The sequence below is a fragment of the Helianthus annuus genome, chromosome 13 (genome assembly GCF_002127325.2).
Source record: "Helianthus annuus cultivar XRQ/B chromosome 13, HanXRQr2.0-SUNRISE, whole genome shotgun sequence".
Lineage (NCBI taxonomy): Eukaryota > Viridiplantae > Streptophyta > Magnoliopsida > Asterales > Asteraceae > Helianthus > Helianthus annuus.
This window is the reverse complement of record NC_035445.2, coordinates 82094052-82112493: the sequence shown is the minus strand read 5'-3', so window position 1 is coordinate 82112493 and position 18442 is coordinate 82094052. Positions and strand designations below refer to the sequence as shown.

At 34.2% G+C, this 18442-nt stretch overlaps 1 long non-coding RNA gene and 1 pseudogene across 2 annotated transcripts; one reads left to right on the top strand and one right to left on the bottom strand.

Moving 5' to 3' along the window:
- The first annotated feature begins 368 nt into the window (after nt 1–368).
- LOC110901129 lies at nt 369–2635 on the top strand (annotated as a pseudogene).
- Nucleotides 2636–15021: 12386 nt separating this feature from the next.
- Nucleotides 15022–17862, bottom strand: LOC110902867. 2 transcript variants are annotated; one of them, XR_002571475.1, is made up of 3 exons: nt 17736–17862; nt 16466–16554; nt 15022–15232 (listed from the first exon to the last, which is right to left on the bottom strand). It is a non-coding gene; the product is annotated as an uncharacterized LOC110902867 (long non-coding RNA). The 2 variants fall into 2 exon arrangements; XR_002571476.1 differs by having other exon boundaries at nt 16466–16549.
- Nucleotides 17863–18442: the final 580 nt, after the last annotated feature.

Below are 18442 nucleotides of genomic sequence, written 5' to 3'. Positions count from 1 at the left end.
TATACAGCGATTATAACTGATAGCGAGGTTGAAGTTAGTCGAAACTAGTTTAACAGTTGAGAATCTGTTCTTCAATTGTCGTTATCACTTTTCGCCTTTCGAAATCGAACCTAGTGATTATCAAACGCTAAACTCACATACATGTGTTAGTTTTTTTATCTGATTCAAACAACGCTACTTCAATTGCAGTTATCACTCTTGATTCACGAAATCAAACCTGGTGATTTTCAAACGTTAAAGTCACGTGATGGAAAGATAATATTTAGTTTATATTTTCAACGGCTCTTGATGGAAAGATAAAAGCATGGTTATACGATAACATGGGATCGCGTGTCGATTATGAAGCACCCAGTCGTTGGTGCACTACGATGGCATATAGTGCTGACGTAACAAGGTTCATCAACACGTTCTCGCTGTTCTTAAAGGTTTTTTTTAACAACTTTTTGAGTTTTAACGTTTTGGAATAATTTCAGGCTTTTCTAATGTGGGACAAGCAAAGACGGGGAATCACACATTGTCGAATGGAACGAGAGTGAAGGGGCGGTTAAGGTAGATGGTTCTGCCTCAAGAACTCCTGAAGCTGCAAAGGTAGATGTTATATTTTTCTAGATGTTTGTTATGTTTATTATATAACTATATATTCTCTAATTATGTTATTATAAATTGCAGCCTACAATAAACGCGTTATCTGCTGTGGCTCCTAGTAGTGCGGCATTAGCAGAACGGGTTGCATCCGTTGGATCCATCTCTGCAGTGGTTAGTGCTAGTGTTTGACTTTGACTAGATATTCGTACTTCATAGTCTGAGTGTCAGTTTAGTAATTAAAGTACGGTGGATGTAGAACGGGGATGCGAGAAGCTTGCCGAATGTGAAACCTAGGATTGTGGAAGAATCTGACGACAAATCAAAGATTTGGAAACTATCAGAGATTAACGAAGCTTTGCAATGTTGATCGCTGAAGCTCCCCGAGAACATGAGAGTAACGAAGGTATAATTATATTATTATATAATGATACAGCTCTTTTTTTATAGTGTCGGAACTAATGGTGGGGTTTGTTTGTTGAATCTACAGATATCAAGATTGATATATACAAATTCGGGAAATGCTCTTTTAGCGTTAGCATCAAACGCTATTCATTTGCTATGGAAATGGCAGCGTAACGAGCATAATTCAAGTGGCAAGGTGAATAGTGATTAAAATATTTTTAAACCAAAAGTTTGTAGCGCGATAGATTTTATATGTGGGTTTTTTACTGCAGGCGACAGCTGGCGTTTCACCGTAATTATGGCAACCTTCAAGTGGGTTTTTGATGACGAATGATGTGGCGGAGACTAACCCTGAAGAATCCGTTGCGTGCTTTGCTTTGTCTAAACACGATTCGTATGTTATGTCTGCATCTGGAGGAAAGATATCCTTGTTCAATATGATGACATTCAAGGTGACGTTTTCTTATTGTTTGACATTTGAGGTCAGACAGACCAACAGTCCTCTTAGGTTTTGACTTTTTTGTTGAATTTTTGCCTCAACAATTCGATTTATATTACGAATACCATTTTTGTTGTGAAGGTTAAAAGCAAGCTTAAAGGACAAACGTATATCTGGTCTCGCCTTTTCTCATGTGCTAATTGTGCTTGTCTCATCTGGCGCTAATGCTCAGGTTAGTAAAGTTCATGAAAAATTCGTTTCCATTTTTGATTGTTTAAACTCTTGTACATTTATGATATTTTTGTTTATCAACTAGATTTGTGTATGGAGTTCGGATGGATGGGAAAAACAAAAGACACGATACGTTCAACTCCCACCAGGGAGAACACCGTCACCACAATCCGACACACGTGTGCAGTTTCATCATGATCAGGCCCATTTTCTTCTTGTTCACGAGACTCAACTCGCCATCTATGAAACAACAAAACTAGAATGCGTAAAACAGGTAATATTTTTATTCATTTTCTTTATAATATATGATAAATGTAACAGTGGATTCAACGTGAAAATTCAGCCCTGATATCGCGTGCGACCTTTTCATGCGATAGTGAACTGATATACGCAAGTTTCTTCGATGCAACCGTTTGCGTGTTCACTGCTTCTCACCTTCGCCTTCGATGCAAGATTAACCCCTTTGCGTATCTTACAAGGTATAATAAGTTATAAGTTAATAACCGAAACATATATGTCAGTTTGGTTCTTTTGAGAAAGAAATCTTGATTTTTGATGTTTGACAAAAACTCATGTATTGTCAGTAACCTTAACGTGCACCCCATGGTGATTGCGGCTCATCCACAAGAACCAAATCAATTTTCATTAGGGCTTTCTGATGGAATCGTTCATGTTTTGGAGCCGTTTGAATCTGATGGCAGATGGGGCGTGCCACCACCGGTTGACAACGGGTCCACAAGCACAGTACCGGCTACACCACCAGCAGCTGGTTCAGGGTCGGAACAACCGGCATAGAGGTGACCCGGTTATTTCCGGTTGACTAAACACTTGTTTACTGTGCAGTTCCAGCTTAGTAGTTATGTTCCTGCTTCCAGTGCTATTGTTATTATTGTGGATTATTTTGTTAAAATGTATTTTAGTTGGTGAATTGACTTGATTTAACTTGTTATGTAAGATGATGTGAAGGGTGAATGCTAATTGTTTGATTTTAGTTTTCAATCTTTTAAAACGAAACCAAAAACTGGCTTTTATGATAGAAACAATCACACTTACAGTTCATGTGACTATATAATAAAAATAACCACACTTACATTAAATTCGTGTGGCCACTAATACCATTTAGCCACACTTAATGGACCATTTGGTTAATTACAACAAGCTTTTTGCCACAGTTTGTTTTAATTGATGTGTCTAATACAAAGTTTATAGTGACTCTATAATTGGTATGGCCATACTTACAACAAGTTCATGTGATCAAAGGTTATACAATTGCCACATTTAAAATTACAAAAGTGTTTTGTGTGACTAGTAAAAGTTTTTAGCCACCCGTACAATAAACTCATGTGACTAAATAATAGAATTGGCTACACTTACAAGAAATTCATGTGACCTTTGCTACCTTTTAGCCATACTTAATAGACAAAATGTTTGATTACAAAAACCCTTTTGCCACACTTTTGTTTAATTGATGTGGCTAAAATATATTTTTTAGTAAATATATGTGACTATACAATAGAAACAGTCACACTTAAAATAAATTCATGTGGCTGTTGCAACCCTTTAGCCACACTTAATGGAGGAACTACTAGATTTTGACAAAAAAATGTTGGTACCTTTTAGCCACACTTTTAAGTTCTACGGCCACTAAAAAGTGTGTGTGGCCGTATGATACCTATGATGACTCGAGCTTTGGTCACACTTGACATAAAAAAATATGTGTGGCAAAAGACATATAGTCACACTTTTTTTGTGTGGCTGTATCCCTATTTTGGCGTAGTGATGATAAACAATATAGTAGTGGTGGTGCTACGTCTAGAATGGCTTCAAGTTTGGCATTCACACCATAACAAGTTAGTTTTCTTTCTCTAAATTCAAATTTGTCAAGTTATAAACACAACAAATGTTTGTACTTGAGACCACCAGTTTTCATACATGGGTAATTGTACATAGCTTTATCAAGGGTTAAAACACGAGATGGAGTCAAGCTACTAATGCTTGACAACAAAGGCAAACCTACAAATAAAACAACTAATGTTGTATATAAAGAGATCTTCAATGACTTGTGAATTTTTATGATATTCATGTATTTCAATTATTTGTTGTACTCTCTATCATTTCTCTTAATATTTGAATGTTGTTATGAACAAGCCTAATAGCAAGAAGATGAGAAGAGATAATTGGGAGAGAAAAGATGTTTATTATTAATGGATGTGTCATACACAATAGAATACATGGACTATTTATAGGGGTAATAAACTTGGAGAACAAGTTGGTTTATATTAGGAGTTGATAATCTAAATATATTCTTTATAATACTCCCCCTGATTATCAACTTCATACGCTTAATGATGCCTCATTAAAAACCTTGTCAGGAAAACCCAATGGGACAAAACCTTGACTAAGGGAAAAAGAGTGCAGCGCGTACTATCTCCCCCTGATGATGGTCACTTAAGCTCCTTGAGTCGACGCATCCCGATCCCATGAACTAACTTCTTGAATGTTGAGGTCGGCAATGATTTAGTGAACAAGTCTGCTAAATTTTCGCTGGAACGAATTTGTTGAACAATAATATCTCCATTCTTTTGTAGATCATGTGTAAAAAAGAACTTTGGCAAAATATGCTTTGTCCTATCACCTTTGATGTATCCTTCCTTTAGTTGAGCAATGCATGCTGCGTTGTCTTCATGTAAGATTGTTGGTCCCTCATCTCCCGAAGAAATACCACAAGATCCACGAATGTGTTGTATTACAGTCCTTAACCAAATGCATTCTCGACTAGCTTCATGTATCGCCAATATTTCTGCATGATTAGATGATGTGGCTGTGATTGTTTGCTTTACCGAACGCCATGAAATTGCAGTACCTCCACTTGTAAATAAATATCCAGTTTGAGATCGTGTGAGGGTCAGACAAATACCCTGCATCTGCAAAACCAACCAAACCTGTTTTTGATTGATTTGTAAAATACAAACCCATATCTTTTGTACCTTGAAGGTATCTAAATATTTGTTTTACCCCATTCCAATGCCTCTTTGTTGGGCATGAACTATATCTTGCCAATAAATTTAAAGAAAATGATATATCAGGTCGTGTATGACTAGCAAGAAACATTAGTGCACCAATTGCACTTAAATATGGTACTTCTGGACCAAGGATTTCCTCTCCATCTTTGGGAGGTCGGAATGGGTCTTTTTCTACATCAAGCGGCCTTACAACCATTGGAGTACTCAATGGATGTGATTTTTCCATATAAAATCTTTTTAGTAGTTTCTCTATGTAAGTTTCTTGATGCACAAGGATTCCACCCTTAAGGTGTTCAATTTGTAATCCAAGACAAAACTTTGTCTTTCCAAGGTCTTTCATTTCAAATTCTTTTTTCAAGTATTCAACTGCCTTTTGAAGCTCCCCTGGAGTTCCAATTATATTCATGTCATCAACATATACGGCAGTTATAACGTATTCAAATCCTGACCTTTTTATAAAAATACACGGGCAAACAGAATCATTTTTATAGCCTTCTTTCGACAAATACTCACTAAGGCGATTATACCACATACGCCCAGACTGTTTTAGCCCATATAATGATTTGTTTAGTTTGATTGAAAGATGTTCTCGAGAACTAGATTTACATGAGTTTGGCAATTTGAATCCTTCAGGAAGTTTCATGTAAATATCAGTATCAAGTGAGCCATAGAAGTAGGCTGTCACAACAGCCATTAGACGCAAATCGATCCCTTCTTGTATTACCGGACTAATAAGATAACGAAAAGTTGTCGCATCCACCACTGGAGAATATGTCTCCTCATAATCAATTCCAGGTCTTTGCAAAAATCCTTGTGCTACTAATCTTGCCTTGTATCGTACAATTTCATTTTTCTCATTACGTTTTCGCACAAAAACCCATCTATATCCAACAGGCTTTACACCTTCTGGTGTGTGGGCCACAGATCCAAAAACTTCTCGTTTATTTAGGGAATTCAATTCGGCCTCTATCGCGTCTTTCCATTTTGGCCAATCATTTCTTTGTTTACATTCCTCAACTGATTTTGGTTCTTGATCCTCATTGTTTTCCATTACTTGTAGCGCTACATTATATGAAAAACTATCATCGACGTCGATTTCGCTTCGGTTCCATACCTTTCTAGACATGATATAATTAATTGAGATCTCTTCGTTTTCAGGTACCTGAGGTTCTTCTAGAACCATCATGTCTAGTGTCTCTTCTGGAGACTCCTTTTCTTGCGTTATTGTTACCTCGACTTGACCATCTACATTATTTGCTCCCTTTATCTTTCGAGGATTTTTATCTTTGGAACCGATTGGTCTACCACGTTTTAGGCGTGCATTAGACTCATTACCAATATGTGGTTGTCCTTGTGGGACATCTATTTTAACTGGAGCATTAACAGCTGGTATATGTGACTTAGTCACTCTCTTTGGGTCAGTGAATGCGTCTGGTAATTGATTTGCTAATCCTTGTAAATGAATTATCCTTTGAACTTCTTGTTCACATTGTTTAGTTCGAGGATCAAGATGAGATAATGATAATTCATTCCAAATAATACTATTATCCAGCTGCTTTTTGTCTCCCCCTAATGTTGGGAATGTTGATTCAACAAAATGACAATCACTAAATCGAGCTGTAAATAAATCACCCGTTGTAGGTTCTAAATACTTAATGATTGATGGTGATTCATACCCAACATATATTCCTAACCTCCTTTGAGGCCCCATCTGTGTGCGTTGTGGTGGAGCGATTGGAACATATACAGCACAACCAAAAATCCTTAGATGGGAAATATTTGGTTCCTGACCAAGAACCAACTTTAACGGGGAGGAAGTATGATAACTCGTTGGCCTGATGCGAATTAGTGTTGCTGCATGTAAAATTGCATGTCCCCAAGCAGATGCTGGTAGTTTTGATTTCATAATCATTGGTCTTGCAACCATTTTAAGTCGCTTGATGAGCGATTCAGCAAGCCCATTTTGTGTATGTACATGAGGTACAGGATGCTCTACATTTATCCCAATAGACATGCAATAATCATTAAATGTTTGGGATGTAAATTCACCAGCATTGTCTAATCGAATATTCTTGATGGGGTAATCGGGAAAATGTGTTCTTAGCCTTATTAATTGAGCAAGTAGTCGTGCAAATGCCATATTACGACTTGATAGTAGGCACACGTGTGACCATCTAGTTGATGCATCAATTAAGACCATAAAGTATCTAAATGGTCCACTAGAAGGATGTATAGGTCCACAAATATCACCATGTATTCTTTCCAAAAAAAAATCAGGGATTCAGTCCCCACCTTCATTGGTGATGGGCGAGTAATCAACTTCCCTTGTGAACATGCAACACATGTAATATCCTTGGACTGAAGAATTTCCTGATTCTTCAAAGAATGCCCAACTGAATTTTCTATAATTTTTCGCATCATTGTTGATCCGGGATGGCCTAACCGGTCATGCCATATGATAAAATTTTCTTGGTCGATAAACTTCTTGTTTATGACTGCATTTGATTCGATTGCATTAATTTTAGTATAATACAAACCAGAGGCAAGTGCGGGCAACTTTTCTAACACATGCTTTTTACCCGAACTTATATTTGTGATATGAAGGTACTCATCATGTCCCTCAGATGTAGTCTCAAGATGATATCCGTTTAAACGAACATCTTTAAAACTTATTAGATTTCTTTGAGACATTGGGGAAAATAACGCATTGGTTATTTTAAATGGTGTTCCACCTGGCAACACTACATAAGCTTCTCCAAAGCCTTCAATTAATTTTGATTTGCCAGATATAGTACCAACATTTGCCTTTTTCATGGTTAAAGTAGAGAAATAACTCTTTTTCTTAAGAATCGTATGCGTTGATGCACTGTCTATTAGACATATATCTTCTCCACTAATAGGGATCTTAGTTAAACACTCCATATGCTTCAAAACAAAACAAAATCATATAAATAAAATGTCTAATATGCTTCTATAACAAATCCCAAAACAAAACTCAAACAAAATGTCTTAAAGAACTGAAGGAAATAACATCACTTAAAAACTAATAATTCATATGTAAGGAAAATTGCAAGCATCCAACTGGGTGGTATCAGCCACGATATCATCAGAATCCAAGTTAGTTGGCTCAATAAGGAAATCATCATAATCCAGATTAGTTGCATCATTATGGTCTTTATCAACATTTGCAACCTCATATGTAAAATTTGTCTCTATTTCTTTTGTTTTGTCTTTGATGGATTGTTGATAAAGTTCCACCAAGTGTTTGGCCGTACGACAAGTCTTCGACCAATGATTGTTACTTCCACATCGGTAACATGCATTCGATGAAGATCCCACCTTCTTTTTATTTTTTTATCACTGGATTTATTTTCATTATTATGCCACTTTTGGTGGGTCCCTTTGTTTTTAAACTGAACACTATGATAATTTCCTCGGCCACGTCCACGACCATGACCACGACCACGACCATGTCCACGACCACAACCACGATGATAACCTCGACCACGTCCGTAACTTTCACTTTGGCCATTATATGTTGCCACATTAGCTTCAGGGATTGGGGTTGCTCCAACCGGACGAGTCTCATGATTTTTCATTAAGAGCTCATTGTTTTGCTCGGCCACAAGCAAACATGATATTAATTCACTATATTTGGTGAAACCCCTTTCACGATATTGTTGTTGTAGTATCAAATATTTTCACCACATAGAATCAATTGTGATGTGATTCTAAACATTGCCGAGTTGTACTCGCTTATAGACTTAAAGTCTTGCAACCTTAAATTGATCCACTCGTAACGAGCTCTCGGTAATATTACCGTTTTCTAGTGGTCATACCTTTCTTTCAGGTTGGTCCAAAGGACAAGTGGATCCTTGATAGTGAGATACTCACTTTTCAAAGCCTCATGAGTATGATGACGTAAAAAGATCATGGCTTTTGCCTTATCTTGGGTACTTGCTTTATTTCCTTCTTTAATTGTTTCACCCAGATTATTGGCATTCAAATGTATTTCAGCATCCAATACCCATGACAAATAGTTTTTCCCAGTAATATCTAAAGCCATAAATTCAAGTTTTGCAAGATTTGTCATGGTAGAACTATATTAAAAAAAAAACAAAACAAAACACATGCATTAATGTATGTTATTCGAAGTGTAAACCAATAAATATAAAAATTTTCAAGATTTGGTTAACGTTATATTTTAATAAAGGAAAAAATTATACATATAATATTAAAAAGGTCCTAATATTAAACCCCGTGTGACAGCAACAACATCTACCTTATTAAAAAAAATAGCAAAGTATCATAAGATGCAGAAGATAATAAATAATATAAGAAAATATGGTTTAACAATATAAGAATTCTTACTGAAGTTAAAGTACTTAACAACTAAAATTTAGATAACCAAAATATAAGTCGAAAAACAGTTCTAACTTCTAAATTCATCATAACTACTACTCATTCAATTCAATTATTTTACTGTAAAATCTTTACATAACAATGTGCACAAATTTGAAGCTGTACAAACATCCAATGTGAAGCAATTATATTTAAATAAAGTCAATTATGATTTTTATTTGTATTTGTTCATACCAGAATAACATATCGTATAATCTTGTGGTATATATACAACAAATATATAAAATAAAAAGGTAATTCTTATTTGTTTTTTTAAAAAAAAAATCATACATAAGTTTTAGTTTTTAAGAAGCACACTAAAAAATTAAGTCACTGTACTCTTGACAAAATAGCACTGACTGAATTGAAAGCAAGGACAAATAGGAAAACATAAAAACCATTAAAAGCATCGATAAAGCTTCACCCTTTTTACGCCCTTTTTTTATTATTTTCTAATATTAAAATTTAACAAAAAAAAAATTATTGTAATCACCATGGAAATCTTTGGTGAGGTTACACGGGAACTGTGTGTTACGATATAATTAAGTATTTTATTCTTAGAGACTAAAGAGAAGAATAAAACACGTCTTTAACACAATCCAAAATTGTACGGATTACAATATGGATCATGTGTGAGAATAATAAATAATGATAAAATAATTAGACAATATGATATACCTTATGATGTGTGATCCAAAGCAATCGTGTTGATAACGTGTTATGAACAAGCCTAATAGCAAGAAGATGAGAAGAGATAATTGGGAGAGAAAAGATGTTTATTATTAATGGATGTGTCATACACAATAGAATACATGGACTATTTATAGGGGTAATAAACTTGGAGAACAAGTTGGTTTATATTAGGAGTTGATAATCTAAATATATTCTTTATAATAAATGTATATATAATTAAAATATTTACGTCAACACTCTTAAAGTATATATTTTTTTGAGTAGCCACTCGTGTAAAACATGGGTACTTAGACTAGTGTTACATATACGTTGACCAACAAGTTTAGTAAAATAAGATTATTCTCATGACTACCTAAAGTTTGAAGCCCAAAGCTTAATTCACTATTTTATGAAAATGGTATTACATTTCACATGGATATGTAACAAAACTCATATAACATACTAGGGGTGTGGGTTATTAGAATTTGACTAGAATAAGCCAAGATTCGAACCAAATAACAAATTTATATACCTCCTCTCACAACACTCCATACAAATAACAAATTTATATACCTCCTCTCACAAAACTCCATACAAATAACAAATTTATATACCTCCTCTCACAAAACTCCATAAACACCACTTGTCTTTGTCTTCATGGAAAAACAATTTGCAAAAGTCACTAAAAAATAAAATATATATGTTTGTCTATAAGCGGGGTTTTAGCAAAACAAATGCCGTAAATTTTATTTCATATCAAGACAGGGTGAGTTTCCAGTAAAAGTGATATTTTTCATAAGAAATGTGAGAAGACATAGAAATTGACATGTAGGCATCATGTTTTGGGCTTAGGCATGATGTTTTGAGTTGCTTTGACAAGAGAAACACCAAACATAACAATTTAAAACACAATGCAACGTACTATGGGCGTGAAATTTAAAACACAACTAAAACACACTGCTTAACACTTAAAACACACTACTTAACGTTTTTGGTATGGTGTTTTGAGTTTTAAGCCTAGAATTCATAGTATTGTCTCTTAAATTGTTTTGTTTGGTGTTTTTCTTGCTAAAACAACCTAAAACATTATGCTCAAGTATGCATACATGTCAATTTTTATACCTTCTCACACTTACGAAAAATGTTCTTTTTACAGGATCCTAATACTATCAACACATGTGTGTTAAGATCAGACTAAAAAAAATGAAAATAAAATTTTGCGGCAACCGTTCGTATGTAAAATGAAAGAAAAACATTTTTTTCTAAAAATTATATTATATAATTGATTGGAAAACAGTAAATTACAATACAAATTAGAAATGAAATAAATGAAAATATAGGAAACGAATTCTAGAAAAAAAAAATATTTGGCTCGGGATCGTGTTAAACACAAGTCTCTTAAAACGAATTTCGAGTGTGTTCATCTATATATTCTCACTGTGTGTTGCTACTAAGAAGCCCTTAGAATATATAGAGTGAGTTAGGTTGAAATAGTTATATCAACAATTAAACAAAGGGAAATTTGTCTGTAATAATCTCATTTAGACGTTATTGGTCATTGGCAGTTTCACCTTTGAATATTCCTCCTGCCAGTCCAACATTTCACCTATTTTTCCTCCACTGGTCCCCCGTTAGAAAACTTAACGGAGTTAGGTTTTTTTTCCGAATTACAAACAGATGTTTTAGGGCTTTTGATCAGAACGACGATACGAGTCGATTGACGTAAAACTTACCTGGAAGTGGTACTCCAAACGACTTGATTTTTGTTAATTGGAAGTTTAAACACCCGAATTGAAGTACTGTTTCCGTCGTTTGGAGCACCGTTTCGAGGTAAGTTTTACATCAATCGACTCATATCGTCATTCTGATCAAAAGCCCTAAAACATCTGTTTGTAATTCGGAAAAACAAAAAAACTTAACTCCATTAAGTTTTTTTTAACGGGGGACCGTTGGAGGAAAAATAGGTGAAAGGTTGGACTGGTAGGAGAAATATTCAAAGGTGAGACTGTCAATGACCAATGACGTTAAGTGACATTATTACAGACCAATTCCTTTTAAACACAAAAGTGTCTGGTGTTTGAATACTCTTAAAGGAGATTTTTTAGTTAGCCATCCCTTTTAGGATGTGCGTCACACATTTGAAAAGGTAGGATAATATAGTGTGATTTTAGAAAAAACTTAATGATGAAAACTATAAATCAAAACACTGTTTATGTAATTCTATACATTAGGCACTAGTGGGTGATAATTTATTACAGGGATACATAAAAACTTAAAGATATAAACTATAAATCATGAACAAGTTTATGCAATTTTTGGAACGTGATCACTAGTGCAATGATCTTTTATAGGGATAGATGTGACAAACTTGAAAAATCAGGAATAAATATATACAAACTTAAAGATGAAAATGAAAACTTTGAAAGCATAGACAAGATTTGTGCAAGTTTAGATGGTAGATACTAGTGGTTGGATACTTTATTTTGCTATATTTAAACGTAAACGTTGAAAGCTAGATGATTTGTATATATTTAGGCGTGATCACGTTTGATTTTCCCATCAAGTTTGCCCAACCTATTAACTAGCCCTCTAGCGGTGCTACCATTTTGAATTTAACCCTACACGGTATGGAGGGGCTTGAAGGAAGGGCGTGGAGCGACACGTGTTAACCACGTCAGGATGGTGGCGTGGAGAAAAAAGCATGAGGTGGGAAAGTAGTGTGAAAGAGAATAAAAAAAATAAAAAATAAACATCAACTAATCAAAACAAACCTAAACTACATCCACTAATCAAGAACCTCCACCTCACCCATATATTTGCCCCCACGCCCGGTGGAAATCCTCAAGCCCCAAACACAACGTCGTTCACAACGCGGGGCACGGGGTGGTTTTGTGGTCGTGGATTTTTTGTGCTATATTTTTTGTACTAGAGTTTTTTGTGCTATATTTTTTTATTGGATTTTTTTGTGCTATATTTATTTGTACTAAATTTTTTTGTGCTATAACTTGAAATTACAAAAATACCCTTTCAGTTAACATACAATATGGATGGAGTTGGAGTTGGGGAGCAAGCAGGCGACAAGATTGAAACATTAATGAGGAAAATGGTTGTTTTTAAATGATTTGGGCAAAACCATTAAAGTGATCAAACCATAGGGAGTAAAACGGAAGTTAACTCTTTAAACTATTAGTATCTAAGTATGTTATTTTGTGCAAACCACATGGACTAACTATGTAATTAACTCTATATTTAAAAATTTAAAAATAGAATTTAAGATTTCGGATATTGGATATCCGAAATATCCGAAAATTTCCAAATTCACTATCTGAATTCAGATAATTCGGATTCGGAATTTTGGATATTTCGGGTTCGGTTTCGGATTCGGATTTTTTTGAACACGCCTACTTATAAGGACCAAAATGTTTTAGTACCAAAATGTTATTCCTTCCTACTTATAAGAAGTGTCACATATTATCATCACAATTCTTCTTAAAGTAGGAAAAATCAACTTTTTAGTGTATCATTCCCCTAAGCTTCACAACGAGTGTGAAACCAAATATTCTAAACGTATCTTTTCAACTATATAATATGTTTGCAAACACACTCAATTATTCTCATTTAAGTTATATCTAATCAAGTTCTTGATAATATTGTTAGTATATGACTTTATAATTGTGTCTTAGTCACAAAAATCAAACAATTCATTCAGTGTTAGTCGTTGTGGATATTGACTTATTATATATTTTATGTACATAATCAACATGTCCCATGAATTATTCATATCACTCCAAAATTAATCTCGGACCACTTGAACTTTTTCCCAATTATTATTATTAATTTATTACTCGCCTTGAACTATTTTCTGGACTCACTCTTGGTGTTTCCTCAAGGACAATGCTTTGTTGACTATGGTAAAAGATCGCTTTACTTGGTTGTTACATATAAGTTTATGTTGACCAACAACTCAACAAGTTTAGTAAAAACAAGATTATTCTCGTGACTACCTAAAGTTTGAAGCCAAGTAATTTAATGGGAAAATCACAAAATTAGCGATTGACCCACACAAATCGCGAAAATAGCCGTTTGTAGCACTACAATTTTTAACGGGCGTAACTTTTTCATATAATTATATTTTTAACAAAATTACACCAAATTAAAGAGATTTTATCATCTTTAATTGAGTGTATTTTTTTAAATATTATCATATGAAAACATTATGCCCATTTAAAAATCGTGTCGGAAAAAAATAAAAAGGTTGTAGCATTTAGACGCTACACTAGGTGGTGTATCGGGTGTAGAGACGCTACAGATGGCTATTTTCGTGATTTGTGTGGGTCTAATCATTGGCTAATTTCTTGATTTTCCCGAATTTAAATCACCCTTTCACATCGATATTTGACAAACTTACAAAACTCCATTATCACTAGTTGACTTGTCTTCATGAAAAAATAAGTATTGGTCACTAATAATAAAACATTTTGTCTATAAGCGGTGTTTTAGCAAACAAATGCATTTTATTGTATATCAGTCAACACACGTTTAAAGAAGAGACTAACAACAAATATGAAAATAAAATTTTGTACCATTCATATATATAATGAAATAAAAAAAAAACTTTTATAAAAAGTTACAATATAGAATTGAAAGGAAACAATAAACTACAATACAAATTAAACTGGAATAAATGAAATAAACAAGAACACATTTGGGATATGAAAACGTTTGGCTGAGGACCATGTTAGACACGAGAACCTTAAAACAAATTTCGAGTCTCCCAAGAGAACTCTCGTTTGTTTTGTTTCCCAGTGTATGACAGGTGGAACAATTTGTACTGTACTGGCGGAATTAAACTAGTACCTGAAAGTATACCTTGAAAAAAAAGAACATAAAAGATGAACAGATTGGTGGTTGATTTTGTGTGCTATGTTGTGTATTTTCAGGTGTGTTTTGCTACTAAGGAAACCTTAGTATATAGAGTGAGCAGAGTCGAAACAGTTTTGTCAAAAGTTAAACGAAAAACTAAATGATATTGTACGTCTTCAATGCAATGTATTATGTTGATTGTTTTGATCATGACTAAAAATGGTTTCAACAGCTAAACTGTGTGAAAACAACTAATCAATGTATGAAACAATTTATCTAGAAACCACTAATGAAGGAAAACAATTGAGCAGACCAACACATGATCAATGTACTAATTAGTAACAACTGATTAGTGAACCACTGATGAAAGACCCTATTCACGATTTAACCCAAAACGACGCAGCGGAAAATGAACCGTAAAATTTCTTTCTTTTAACTACTCTAACATACTTAAATACCGTTTAGGTCAACCCTTCTAACATAAATACATCATTCATCATTTATTGAATGTAACTATGTTAACAAATGATTACAAATAACGTGACCGCTTTCCCGTACAATCCATGATCTTCAACTTGATCCTCGTTCACTTGTCCATCATGAATATCTGACTAATCTGCGGTCACCATATATAACCAACACGTTAGTACATGGTAACATCATATATAATTTAATACATATAGTTAAAAGGCTATATCACATTCTAACTACGTAAGGTATTCCATTGAAACATTCTCTCAATTTTATTTACTCGAGTCCGACATCAATTCCTCGAGGGTCCGACGTTCCCATACCTGCACTCCATATATTTCATTCTCAATAGTAACATGGTTAGGAGTACGTAATCTCAAACATGTTGAAAACCCACATCTTCACGTATACGTATACCAGTGATCTACAATCATTAGATTACAACACGTGTATACACTTTCATATATCTAAGTACATTCATAAGTATCTCATTCATTTGCACGTACATACAAGTTCAGACGACTTACACACGCTACAGTTCCATATCTACATACATACATACATACATACATACAAGTCACATTCACTTATTTGTAAGTTGAGCCTTATCTACAAACATATCAACACAAATCAATGCAATTACAAACAAACATAACCGACTAACTTCCAACAAACATGATGAACATTCAGCAACATAATGAACATTCCATTAACACGATGAACATTCAGTAACATAATGAACATTCCATTAACACAATGAACATTCAGCAACATAATGCACATTCCATTAATACGATGAACATTCAGCAACATAATGAACATTCCATTAACACGATGAACATTCAGCAACATAATGAACATTCCATTAACACGATGAACATTCAGCAACATAATGAACATTCCATTAACACGATGAACATTCTGCAACATAATGCACATTCCATTAACACGATGAACATTCAGCAACATAATGCACATTCCATTAACACGATGAACATTCAGCAACATAATGAACATTCCATTAACACGATGAACATTCAGCAACATAATGAACATTCCATTAACATCATGAACATTCAGCAACATAATGCACATTCCATTAACACGATGAACATTCAGCAACATAATGAACATTCCATTAACACGATGAACATTCAGCAACATAATGAACATTCCATTAACATGATGAATATTCAGCAACATAATGAACATTCCATTAACACGATGAAACTATCATCTTAATTTACATTAAGGATAGACAAAGTTCATATGAACTTATCTTGGTACTTACGCTTACACCTAAATTCTTACTTGGTTCCCTATATACAACATACCAAACTTCATTTATAAATAAGAAGTGATTCCGGAAATCACGTACCTTAAGTGTTCGTATTCGCATCAGTTTCCTCACCTCCTTTTGACCCGTTAGCCTTCCATGCTTCCATCCATCTTGACATGATCCCTATACTTTCATGTCATCACATTCACATTCTTGTTAGCATACATGATTGTACATATTAACGATCATATCAAATTCATGTTTTACATTTGACTTTCATTAGTCAATTCCAACAAGCATAAGGCATATTTCCACAAGTCAATCTTTTCAAACTCATATAATTCATCACGTCATCACATATAACACATATGGATATAACACGCATCATATGACTTTCTATAATATTACAATTGTGACAAAAAGTCTAACATTGCTACTTATGCATAGTTGACTTTCAGAAAGTCAACGATTTATCATATGAACTTTCGACTTAACCTCATACATCTATGTCATTATAGTAGACTATACTAATGACACTATATACATTTCATACTCACGATGCAATAAGCATACAACCACATGATCATCTAGTTATATGCACACACCAAACATATTCAATTCCATTCATTCTAGTAACATAATTCTACAACTAACACCATGACATATGCTTAACAACTCAACAACATTCTAACTTCATCCTGTTCTAATGATCTCATATGCTTCACATTTAGAGTACTTTTACTTATCAATTTTGATTAAGCAATTATTCAAACATGTAGTAAACATCATACCACTCCAACATAGAGTACAATATTCTAATGCATACTTTTACCAAATAACATGGCCAACCAAATCCTACATGAATTCCATCTAAAAATAGATTTCTCATGTTTATTTATCATCAAATACATCATATCCCCATATTATACGATTTCATCCATTATTTGCATACCATTTCATCTATTAATCTCATGTAGGCATTTCATCAAACACTTGGTGTGCATGCCACAATTTATGCATAATGTACAAGTGTTTCATGCTTTACTTCCTACTTCATCCTTTCATTCATCAATTAACACAAAACATCAACAAATTCATATCACATTCAATCTACCTAACAAAAACGCATTACATACAACATAGCACAACAAGATTTGAATAAGGATTGGACATGGGTGACACACCCATGTAGCCATCTTCACCACTAGAAGTGAGTTTCACCTCCAACCATCAAATTATCTCAAACCACGCATAATCCATGTCCTATATAATGATTCTAACACATACTCATACTCAATTTCATACAATTTCGCGATTTCTAACATAACCCACTTCGTGCATAATCACCAATCTAAATTTTAAGACATACCTTATGATCCCCTTATAAAGGTGATCATTAATCCATGTTCAGTTGTGAATTTAAGCCTTGATTCACCCTTCAATTTGATGGTTATAGTTGAGTTAGGTTTTTGGTTCTTTGGAGCTCCTAAACCTTCAAGAACACACACATGAAGTGTGTGTTTGTGTGTGGTGATATTTCATTTTAATAACCCAACTTCCATCTTGTTCCATTTAGCCCCTCGTGTTTGTCACTTAACATAATTTTCACTACTTTCGTCATTTAATACTTTTAACCACACACTTAACTAGGTTAAATAGCCTAGTTATTTATTTCATGCTAAGTCATATAGGAACATATGGAAAATATAACATTCGGATTTTGGGGTGTTACAACTGATGACCCGAACAACTGATGGCTCGAACCACTGATCAGTGGAACCACTATTGGTGCCAAACAAATTGATAGCTCGAACCACTAATCAGAAACAACTGACAAGTCAAACCATTAGTTGCTTGCTCATCAACATGTGTTACTGTTAACGACTTGACGTCATAAATTATTTTAGACCCGACCCACTGCACATGCACCACCTGCACATGACATGGTTAGTTGTCACGTGTGTGTGTGAGTTAAGGGTGCTTTGCACCTTTTGTGAATCCACTAGTGTGTGGCTCTGAGAAACAATAAGGAAGGAGAGCTTTCATATATAAGTCACTTCATGTTTTTCATCCTAT